Genomic DNA, 12,390 nt, shown 5'->3' on the forward strand with positions numbered 1-12,390 from the left:
GTGTTCATGGATTGGAAGAATTAATATCATTAAAATGTCCATACTACCAAAAGCAATTTACACATTCAATGCAATACCTATTAAAGTACCAATGGCATATTTCACAGACATAGAACAAACACTTCAACAATTTATAGGGAACCATAAACGACCCCGAATAGCTGCTGCAATTTTGAGAAAGAAGAGTAAAGTAGGAGGGATAACAATACCTGACACTAAACTATACTACAAGGCCACTGCAATCAAAACAGCCTGGTACTGGCATAAAAACAGGCACATAGACCAATGGAACAGAACTGAGAGCCCAGAAATAAACCCAAGCCTCTACGGTCAATTAATATTTGACAAAGGAGGCAGCAACATAAAATGGAGTAAAAATAGCCTCTTCAACGAATGGTGTTGGGAGAACTGGACAGCTACATGCAAAAAAATGAAACTCGAGCACCAACTTACACCTTATACAAAAATAAATTCAAGGTCTATAAAAGACTTAAGTATAAACTGTGACACCATTAAAGTCCTAGAAGAAAACGTAGGTAGGAAAATCTCAGATATTTAATGCAGAAACTTTTTTACTGACATGTCTCCTAGAGCAACGGTCATAAAGGAAAGAATAAACAAATGGGACCTCATCAAAATAAAAAGAGAACCAACTGTATGGGAAAACATATTTGCCAATGATACCTCAGACAAGGGTTTAATCTCCAAAATATATAAAAAACTTACATGACTCCACTCTAAGAAGACAAGCAACCCAATTAAAAAATGGGCAAAGGACTTAAACAGACACTTCTCCAAGGAGGACATACAGAAGGTCCAAAGACACATGAAACGACGTTCAATATCGCTAGCTATCAGAGAGATGCAAATTAAAACCACAACGAGGTACCACTTCACACCAGTCAGAATGGCCATCATAAACAAAGCAACAAACAGCAAGTGTTGGAGAGGTTGTGGAGAAAAGGGGACCCTAGTGCACTGTTGGTGGGACTGCAAACTGGTACAACCACTAGGGAAAGCAGTATGGCACTTCCTCAGAAAACTAAAAATGGATCTGCCTTTTGATCCACCAATTCCACTGCTGGGACTCTATCCTAAGAACACTAAGACAGCAATCCAAAAGAACCTTTGCACCCCGATGTTCATAGCAGCACAATTTACAATAGCCAAGTGTTGGAAGTAACCTAGGTTCCTATCAGTAAATGAATGGATCAAAAAACCATGGTACATTTACACAAGGGAATTCTATGCAGCAGAAAGAAAGAAGGAGCTCCTACCCTTTGCAACAGCTTGGATGGAGCTGGAAAGAATTATGCTAAGCGAAACAAACCAGGCAGTGAAAGACAAATACCATATGATCTCACCTTTAACAGGAACCTAAACAACAAAACAAAGAAACAAGCAAAATATAACCAAAGACACTGAAATACAGGACAAGCTGACAGTGACCAGAGGGGAGAGAAGAGGGCATTTCAGGGGAGAATGGGAAGGGTTTACAGGAACAAATTTAAAGGACACATGGATAAAAACTAGGGGGAGGGTGGTAATGGGAGGGGAGTTGGGAGGGTTGGGTGGGTGGGCTGGATTGGGAGTAAAAGGGAGAAAACTGTACTTGAAGAATAATTAAAAGAAAAAAAATTTTTTTTAAAGTATAGCATATGTGTAGGCAACGAAGGAGGCCAGTAGAGAGAAACTAAAGATAAGAGAGGTCACAATAAAGAGATCAAAAGCTCATGAAAAACAGAAGTGGAGTTAAAAGTACAGATGGAGAGTAAATTTTGGAACAGAATAAAATGTCAACTATTCTCAGATACTAGGATGAAGGAGAGCATGAAATGAAGAGGAAGAAAGAACAGAACATTAATGGAATAACCAAATGGAAATAAATTAGAGCTTTTTTGAAAAACGGAGAGAGAAACATCAATGTGTGGTTGCCTCTCATGTGCTCCAAACTGGGTGGGTACCTGACCCACAACCCAGGCATGTGCCCTGTCTGGGAATTGAACCAGCAACACTTTGGTTTATAGACTGGCACTCAATCTACTGAGCCACACCAGCCAGGGCTAAATTAGAGCTTTAATACATCCTCTTAATGAGCAGGTTCTCCTGGCAATGAGAGTGTCAAGATAAGTCTCAGAGGGCTGGAGCAGGGAAGGGCCAGGTGGAGGAAAAGAGTCATGTGCAACTCAGTTGCCTTGTGGGACTCTTCCCATGGCCCCCTCTCAGCTATGCTCACTGGAAATGCTCCCCAGTCTACATGAACTGTATTTGCATCAAACACAAACAAAGAGCTAAACTAGCCAAACAACAAATTGAAGAACTGGAACCAACAGACTCAGGTTGAACCAGTATAAGAAAAAGTCACTGGGAAGTTCTACTTATTAAGTCAGATTCCTTAAAATATAAGAAGTTGTATTTCCAAATCAGTATCCTCAGGACTGAAAAGGCCCTAAGGGAAGTTTATGTCATCTTTCTGGTATACTGCCGTCCTGTGCAAGGCCTGGGAGGAACTGTCCCTTCTAACCTCAAGAAGCACAGATTAGTGGTACACAGTGGAAGATGTCTTTTCAATCATTCAGCCAAGTCTGCGTGCCATGGTGGGCCCAACGTGTTGCCCTTGATGGCGCAGAGACAGTGTCTACCCCACCATGAGTACACATCGCTCTTGGAAGAGACAGATGCTAAGCAAATACTAATCTATAATTTGATTATAAACTTCATAAATGCTGCATAAATGGTTCATAACTGCATGAAGAAAAAGTGTGAGTACTAAGAGAGCATATAACAGACACAGCCAGGAGGCTGGAGACATTCTTTCACAGGAAGTCAAGGACATAAAGGAATAATTTAAACCATGTGGAAGGAAACTTTCAGGTGGAGAGAAGTGTAGGCTTCAGGTTCTGAGGCAATAAATGGGGTATTTGAGCAAATGAGAGGATGTCAGACTGGCTGACATGCCTACCACAAGGGGATACGCAGAGGGAGAAAAGATGAGCATTGAGAGGACAGTGGGACTGTCCTGATGGAGAGCTCTGTAAGTCATGCTAAAGATGTTGGATTTTATCCTAAGAGCAGGGAAGAGCCACTGATGGCCTTACACTGCACTTATAAAAGGTAACAGCTTGCAGAATGAAGAAGGGACTGGGGAGGACATCAAGATTGGGTGCTGGGAGACCAGTTGGAATATATGGAGGAAGATCATGGTTTGGACCAGAATGTGGCATCAAAGATGGAGAGAAGCAGAGAGAACCGCCTGGACCAGCTAATGTACAGGATCTGGGAGAGAAGGGAGATGCAGAGTCAGTGCTGGGTGCATTAAGTAGAAAAGGTGCCACGAAGTAGGACCAATGCCTGGGAGAAAGACCACCTTCTGCAGCCATGAGGGGGAATGGCATGAGTGTGAAAACCTTACACAGTGCCTAGGGGTGTGAGGGGTGTGCCCTTACAGCACAGCCAGGAGCTAGCACCCTTGGGATGCACACCAAAGGTACCAGAGACCAAGCAGCTCTGGCTGACATGTGCTCCCCTGTGCTACCTGACAAGTGACCATTTTCCTTCTTTCCTTCTTTCCCTGGCTCATGCTCAGTTTGACAACAGGAACAAACAGAACACTGTGATATGATTTTTTTTTAATTTCCAATAGCCTTTTTTTTTAAAACAAAATCTTCAACAATAACTGGTCTTTGGCACAGGCTGTCCTCTGGACTAGGAAACTCTTATCTTCCACACTGAGATGAAAAGATAAGGGTTGCTTCTGTCTATAGACAGAGCACTAGGCTACAAGTTTCCTTTCTGCTTTTCCATTCAGCTACTAAAAGTGTCTGGGATCTTCCTGGGTATCTTAATCTCTTTTCACCTGCCTGGTGATGGGTTTGATGCCTAACACAGCATAGAGGAGACACCCCAATGTCTTCTGCTCTCTTTGCTTTAAAAGGAAAAGGCAGGGGCTCAAAATTAGAAAGCAGCAGCTCAAATTCTCATCCTAAGGAGGAAATCTTCCTGCTGCACCAAGTCTGAGCCATGGCAAGACTAAAACAGGGAAGTGGATGGGGAGGGCATGGATGGGTTGAAATTTTAAGTTAGGGTGATCACAGTAGGACTCTTTGAGAAGTAAACATATGAGGAGTGGAGGCACCATGGCTTATGGATGTCTAAGTTGGTGGGGGCTCAGGGGGTTTGAGAAATCATTCCAGGCAAGGGATCAGCAAGTACAAAGGCCCTGAGGGTAGTGGCCTTGGTAAGTTAAGGAACCACAAGGTCAGTGTGGCTGGAATGGAGGGGTTGGTGGAGAAAATAGCAGGAGTGAGGTTGGGAGATGGAGGAGGGGCACAGGGTGGACTGCGCAGGGTCTTGTAGGCCATTCTAGGGACCTGAGTGTTTACTCTGAATGAGATGGCACATTGTCAGCAAGGAATGATACGATTTGGCTGATTTTTGGACAATCACTCTGTGAGCAATGTCTGTAAAGGAGCAAAGGTAGAGGCAGAAGGCCACATAGGAATCCACTACTGTCATTGGGCAGGAGCTGATGGTAAACTGGGCCAGAAAATGTAAGTGGAGATGGTGAGACAGGGCTGGATTCTGGGTACATTTGGAAGGTGGAGCCAAAGGATTTACTATGAAATCAGAAATGGGATGTACATGAAAGAAAAGGGTCAAGGGTGACTTCAAGATCTTTGAACTGAGCAAGTGGCCAAATAAAGTGGGGACAGAGATTGTGGGAGATTGGAGACGAAGGGATTAGAACTTTATTTGGGGAGATATTAACTTTTACAATGCTGGCCAGACATCATGAAACAGATGTTGAGTAAACACTTACATATATAAGCCTGGTGTGCTGGAAGGGCTCACACTACAAATCCAAACTTGGGATTAAGCCATAAAACCATATGAAAGCACTCAGGCAGTGAGAATACGTAAGAAGGCAATAGGTGTGAGGACTGAGTCCTGCCCTCTGACTTTAAGATGTGGGGAAATGAGAAGTGAAAGTATGCTGTGTGTTTTGTGTGTTTCTAAATTATATTCCCCAACTCCTCACATTCAGAGCTCCTTGAGGGTAAATCTGGTGGGATCCTTCTGCAGCAAGCCAACAACCTCTGTGACTGGCAGCTCCTTAGCTACTGTTTCCCAGAAAGTCACCTTAGACTTGGCTACCAAAACTTAACTGTTGAGCTTATGGGCCCATTATTCCAAGTCCACCTTCTGTCTTTGCTTTTGAAGGAAATAGTATTAGAAATGGAGACAAACTTGATTACTTGATTCCTTCCACAGTATTTCTCAGGTGAAGCCATTCTAGAATGTTCAACTACAAGATGCATATGTATTTGAACACCAAGACATGAAAGTTATCTTATCCTATGAATGAAGACACCATTCACTGTCATTTAAAAAGATGGAAACACAGGACATATGGATGGGCAATAGACACATGAAAAGATGCTCAACATCACTAGTCATCAGAGAAATGCAAATTAAAACCATAATGAGATATTACCTCACGCCTGTCAGAATGACTGTCATCAATAAATCAAAAAACAAGTGTTGGCAAGGGTGTGGAGAAAAGGGAACACTCCTATAGTATTGGTGGGAATCCAGACTGGTGCAGCCACTGTGGAAAACAGTATGGAGTTTCCCCGCCCAAATAAAAATGGAACTGCTATATGACCCAGCAATTTTACTTCTGGGTATATCCAGAGAAACACAAAACACTAATTCAAAGAATAGATGCAGCCCTATTTATGTTTGTTGCAGCATTATTTACAGTAGCCAAGCTATGAAAGCAACCCAAGTGTCTATCAACAGATGATTGCATAAAAAAGCTGTGTACATATGTACAGTAGAATATACTTGGCCATTTTTTTTTTACCATTGGTGACAGCATGCATGGAACTAGAGGGTATTATGTTAAGTGAAATAAGTCAGTGAGAGAAAGACAAATACCATATTACTTCATTTATATGCGGAACCTAAAGAACAATATAAATAAACTAGCAAAACAGAAACAGACTCATAGATACAGAGAACAGACTGATGGTTTTCAGAGCAGAGGGGGAATGCGGGAGTGAGTGAAAAAAGTGAAAGGACTGAGAAGTACAAATTGGTAGTTACAAAACAGTCATGGGAATGTAAAGTACAGCATAAGGACTATAGTCAGTAATATTGGAATAACTCTGTATGGTGCCAGGTGGGTACTGGAAACATCAAGGGGGACATGTTAAGTAGATGATTATCTAACCACTATGCTATGCACCTAAAACTAATACAAAATAATATGGAATGTAAACTATAATTTTAAAATTTTAATTAAAGTTCTTTTTTAAATGAAAATAATAAAACGATGGGAACAGGACCAATGTCCTTGGCTGGAGTCTTTGCGGAATATTTGGAGACTCTGAGCCCTGCACCCAACCCATTCAGAAATTCTCTCATTTCAAAGGAGGTCTTTTAATGCTTATTTTTCTATGTGTGTTTTATGCCTGACTCCTCAGGTTTTAACATTGTAAAATTTTTAAAAAATAAAAGTATATTAAAACTTTAAGCTACTTTTTGATCTCCCTCTCTTCCCACGACACACTAGAGGAGAGGGAGGTGGGAAGAGAATGGTAGTCTTATTTATTCTTGAAGTATGAATAAGAAAAGTGTTAGCTCATTGATGACCAAACACTATTATCTGGAAAGAAATCACAGGGAATGTAGTGGTTTTTTTTTTAAGGAAATTTTATACCATGGGTTAAGTGCTTCCTAATTTTCTTTTTCACAAATCTAAACTTTGTGTTATTACTTTATTCTACCTCTGAGAATTCCTCAAATGTCTAAACAAAGGAGTAGAAACCACAAAACTACAAAAGGCTCCAAATCCTTTTTCTGTGTCAGAATACAGTGCCAACCCAGGCTCCATTGCATGACTTGCTGTCTTCAAGTTGCAGAAAGAACACAGTCATGTTCTTAAGTTGCCCTTATACTCATCAGGCAACACCAACTGCATTTTAAGCAACTTAGTGATAATAAATGTGATGCAGACACCTGACTCAATTTCAGATTGATATTTACTTTGAAAATGTGAATCTTTGTTAAAGAAAGAGGAAAAAAAGAATTGCAAGTTTCCAACACTTCTCTGGTATTCAGAGTCTCAAACATACCCCATGTTCATAGATGCCCAAAGGCTCTGTGCACCAGGCCTTGGTATGAACAAGTCAGCACAAGCGGCTTCAGTCTCATTCATCAGGGAAGCAAATGTAGGAGCAGCGTCCTTAGGAAAGACAGACCAGGCTGTGAAGACTCACTCCATCACTTTTATTGCCCATTTGTATGAGGACAAGTACCTTACCTCTTTAAGGTTTAGCTTCCTTGTCTAAAATTATATATATAATATATATTATATATAATAATATATAATAATTTATTATATATATAATAAATACCTTTCTAGTCGGATTATTGTGAGTACTAACCGAGATAACTTAGGTAAACACCTATAACAGTGCTGGTGTTCAACAAATGTGATATCTTCACCTCCTCACTCCCAATTAGCAATGCAGAGAAATAGACTCAACTAGTTACTGGAGAAAGGAGATATTTTGGGTATTTTTTGGAATAGACATCATCTACTAGAGGGAAAGCACAAAATTCTTTTTCAAATGTTTACATATTATAATTTGCATCATCTTTTCTTAAAGCAAGGAAACCGTGGGCATTACCAAATGTATTAACGTAGCTTTGTGATCAATGCTCCAGGGAAAGCAGGAGTCTCTTCCCTTTTTTAAATTTGTATCAGATGAAAAACATTCCTATTTCAAATATTAGAATCAATTTTGGAAACTTCCACCAGTTATGCTCACAATTGAGCTAAGCCAAATGAAATCCTAATTTCAGAATTTCATTTCTGAAGTTGCATTTCCATTCACATAAATTCTTTTCCTCTTTGTATGGCTCAGGAACAGCCAAGCTCTTATGATCCTGTTTGCTTATTTGTGTGTCCTCTAGAGAAATGGAGGTTTTTTTGTTTTGTTTCGTTTTTTTTTTCATACTTCTTGGATCATGACCAATAGTGGTTGATGTGCTCTGGGCCCTTCTTTCCATGTAATTCTGTGGGCAGTCTTTAATTTACATTTCCCAGATATTTTTGGTAACTTTATCAAACTGACTCCTAACCCTTAATGACTCGCACAGACAACTTGGTGACCCAAATCCAACGTGCCTAGAATTCATGGTCTGGATTGGGACCTTGCAAACTAAGCAAAACCAGGACTTGACTTCTCTTGGTTGGAAAACCAGAGAGGAAGAGGATGTGAGTTGAACTGTTTAGCAGATGACAATCTTCCCCGCAGTCAGCAGTGAACCAACCACCCCTGGTCATCTGAAGTTTAACTGGGGTGCATCCATTGGGATAATACATGTATATGCAACTAAGGTGCTATTAATTTTCCTACCTCAAGGCTTCACTTGTGTAAGATTCTTGAGGAATGAGGAATTCTAAGTTTAATTTCACAACCAACTGAAGCTTATACCCTTAAGTGCTAAAACTTTCTATTTCAAATCAAAATGTTTATAAAAATTTCTACTCCCCTGGCTTTTAAAATATAGTAAGTATCATTTCATCTTGTCTTAATCATTCGAGTTCATATTACTGTCAGTTATTAACTGATATATATTGATGACTTCCACATCTTTTGTGCTAAAGAGAAAATTTTGCTCTCACTCACAAAGGTTCCAGATGACTGTTTGCTTTTTAATTACTTGTCACTTTTGGGGGGGGGGGGCTCTTAAACTTTCTTTCAGGTTTTAGTTACGGTCATTGTCCTATCTTCTCCATTCTAACTACCCATTGTGGGTGGGTAGTCAAAAACCAATACTGTCAGAATCATGCCTCAGGAATGACCAAAGAGGCTCTGAGTGGAAACCGGTGGGAGTCTCCTTAATAGTATACATATAGTCTTTAGTGCACAGCTTTCTTGGGCTTTTTAAAAAATGCTTTCTATTTTGCTAGTTGTATAATGTGAGAATTAAGGTTGGAGTCATGGTCTGAATGATGTGCTTCTGACCAGAACATTTCCTTATAAAAGAACATGAAGCATTTAGTCCTCATCACCTTCAGACAGCTTTCTGACAAGTCCTGCTTTCCTGCATTTATTGACGGGAATAGAGCAGTGAAGTGATTTATGTGAGGGCAGCAACAGTAGGTGCAGAACCCGAGATAGAAATTGCATCTTTTACCATTTTCAATCAATTCAATAAATTAGCTCATAATACTTTCGAGTATTTTCTTTTAGATTAAATGCTATGGACTGAGTGGTACCTGTTCATGACAATACTATATTTAGTGATTTTCCTAAGTGATTAGTTTTCATGAGTGGAAGGGCTGAGGGAGGCCTTACCAAAGAGAAAAGAGCTTTATCAGCCAAGTTAATGGACTTGATGCCCCATGGTGCCTATCTCTGCGACTTGGGACTTTGGGATCTGAACCTGACTTAGACTTTTTAAAAATGAAAGTTACTGCCAATCATGTGCTCCCTTGAGACTACGTAATAAAGTAAAAGGAATGAGGTGTTTCTTATCTGGTGTCTATAATTCTACCTGATACACAGAAGGCATTAGTTGACTTGATTCTGCACACAAATCAACCATTTAGCCTAAATCTTTAGAATGTAGTGTTTTTTAAAGTTAAAAGTGAAAAAGTATGTATGATTAAAAGATTGATCAGGCTGCATTAAAAAAAAAAAAGATGCAAGCACTGGCCTCACAAGTTACAGGCAGGAAAATACACTCAATGCATTATCAGCCCAGATGTTCCCATCTTACCCCTCCATGTGGGAGTGTGAGAGCTACGGGGTATGGGTGGGAGGGGACACCAGGTTACAGGAGTGGGAGGATTTTCAAAGGGAGGTAACTATTGACCACCTGGCCAGAGAACACTGCTTGGATAAGAGGATGTCATTATTCAGGAACTGACCCTAAACTGTAGCACAGGATAGAGACCTGAACTCCTTGCTGTCCACAAAAAATCAGGTAGTGCCCAGTGAATTGTTAGCTTCATTCCATGCAATTACTTATCCTTTACATGAAATTTTGCTCAAGTTCCTTACAACTTTTGAAATATAGATTTATCAACTTGTATATAGCAAAAGAAGAAAAAAACAGGTAAGTTTTATTTTGATGTCTTTGATCATTCAGAGAAATCTTCTGAAAATTAATGTAGCAGAGGGAGACAGGAAAATGTGTGTGAGCTATGGAGCAGCAGAGTTGAAACTAAGACATTACTTTCATCTGTCGAATTTAGGCGTTCTGCAATTTATCTGGCTTTAGTAGTTTTTAATAGGTTGCTTTTTATTTTGAACACAAATGCCACCACCCCATGTCCCCAAACACTCACACGTGCACCCAGAAACAGGCGTATACACATCGGGTTATGTAATAATGCCAACAGACAAGGAAGTCAAGAGCAAAGGGAACAGCCAGGATTACAACAAGTTCAGCATTTCCTTCCAGCGTCGCCGAGCTCTGCGCAGATAGCATCACTAATCCTCAGTGGCGCTCCGGCACAGACGGGGAGGTAGGCCAGTCGGTGGATAAGGCTGGAAACCGAACCCGGGCTCCTGACCCGCGGGCAATTGTCCTCTGCACTCCACCGCGCCACCTTCCTGCCAGGTGTCTGGTAAACAAGTTCACTGATCTGCGATCACGAAGCCTTCTGTCTACGAGCAAAGTGGCAGGTGGAATGTAGCCTGTTTTTACTCACTGCAAATATTTAAGCACAAGTCAGTTTAGTCGGGGTTCAAAAGCTGCCTTTCACTGAAAGAAAAAACCTCCTATGCCCAAAAGCACGGGACGGCGGGGCACCCGAGTCAGAGCTGCGCTGCGGCGCCAGTGGGGCCTGAGCGGGAAGCCAGGACCTCTGGGGACGCTTAGCGACAATAACCGGGACCCAGCAGCCAGCGAAAGAGAAAACCAAGCAGCATTATTTTTTTCAAATACCACTGTCACATTCCTTTTAAAAAGAGAAAGAAAAGGGAAAGGAAAAAAGGTCCTGAGAAGTGACTGGCGCCCGAACTGCGGGTCCGAAAGCCTACAAATGTCCCTTGGCGGCCGGTCCCGCGCGTTCCCTAGGCGTCAGGGGTGACGGGGAGACGGCTCCGGCTTAATGGCGGCCGTTTTCACACACCAGCCGGCTCCCAGCAGCTCGCGGGCACGGTCTCCTCGCCCCCGCGCGGGCGCGCGTCCAACTAAGCCACCACCGCGTCCTGGCAGAGGTTTTTCAGGGCCGCTCAATCGGTAAACACACGGTCAACGACCTGTGATCCGCGTGCGGGGCGCGGGACCGGCAGCACTGCTCTTTGACAGCCGCAGGCCCGCGGTCGCCTGGAGGCCTCCATTCTACAAGCCGGCGTTCCAGGGCTCCCACCCACGCCTGAGGCTCCTGCAGCCTTTTGCCCTGTTGCAACTTGTCTGAAACCCAGAGACCAAGATGAAACCCTGGAAAATCACGGAGGAAAACCCAATCTGGCCTAGAGGTCAGGTTAGACCTTGAGAGATAGCTGCATTTATCCTGGTTCACTACTACTTCCCCCTTTACTTATTGTGTGCCGCAAAGAAGTTTCACCCAATTTAATTAGATACCAACACCTTCCTCTAAAGTCATCTCATCTGAAACTGGGCAGGAGGAGCACATTAGTGAGCCTACCTTGGCCTAGATAGCGCTTCTCCAGGTTCAGGGATTCCTAATTCCAGAACACTTCCAGGTTTATGCCCTCAGCAGCTTCAGCATCACCTTTATTTTGCTCCGGGGAAAGGGAGCTTGAGCTCTTGGGAAACATAGGAGATCCTTTTCCCTCTTGGCATCACTCACTCTGCTGGCTAAAGAGATCACCATTAATTGCCTTGTAAGCAGCACCTAAGGAACACAGAGCAACTCCACCTAGTTGGCAACTACTATATGCACTTATTCTTATTTACATCTCAAAACAAGTGATTTATGATGGTAAAACAAACTTCTGCAGCTTCAGAAAATTGCTCATACTGCCCAGTTAGTAGGTGTCAGGTCTAACTCCACGCTCATAACACACGTTCCAGTCTTGGAAGAGAAAGAGGAGGTTCATTGCGTGGTGAAGGGGCTGAAAGGTCGGGGTGGTGGTGGGGTCACGGAGAGACTTTTTTTCATTAGATATGAGCTTAGAAACCCTGAGTCACATTCTCACGGCGGGGGGGTGGTGGGGGGGTTGTGCACTCTGCATTAGCTTTTCCCTCTAATTTTCCTTGAAAGGAGTTCCTCAAAGGCTTTAGATTTTGACCAGCATCAGAGGTGTCTCTGTTTCTATAGTCCTCCGCTCTACCAGCTGAGCTATTGAAGGGAGTGCTTGTGTCTCTGTTTCTTAAATGCTCCACAGGGAAGATCCA

The sequence above is a fragment of the Phyllostomus discolor genome, chromosome 7 (assembly GCF_004126475.2).
Source record: "Phyllostomus discolor isolate MPI-MPIP mPhyDis1 chromosome 7, mPhyDis1.pri.v3, whole genome shotgun sequence".
Classification (NCBI taxonomy): Eukaryota; Metazoa; Chordata; class Mammalia; order Chiroptera; family Phyllostomidae; genus Phyllostomus; species Phyllostomus discolor.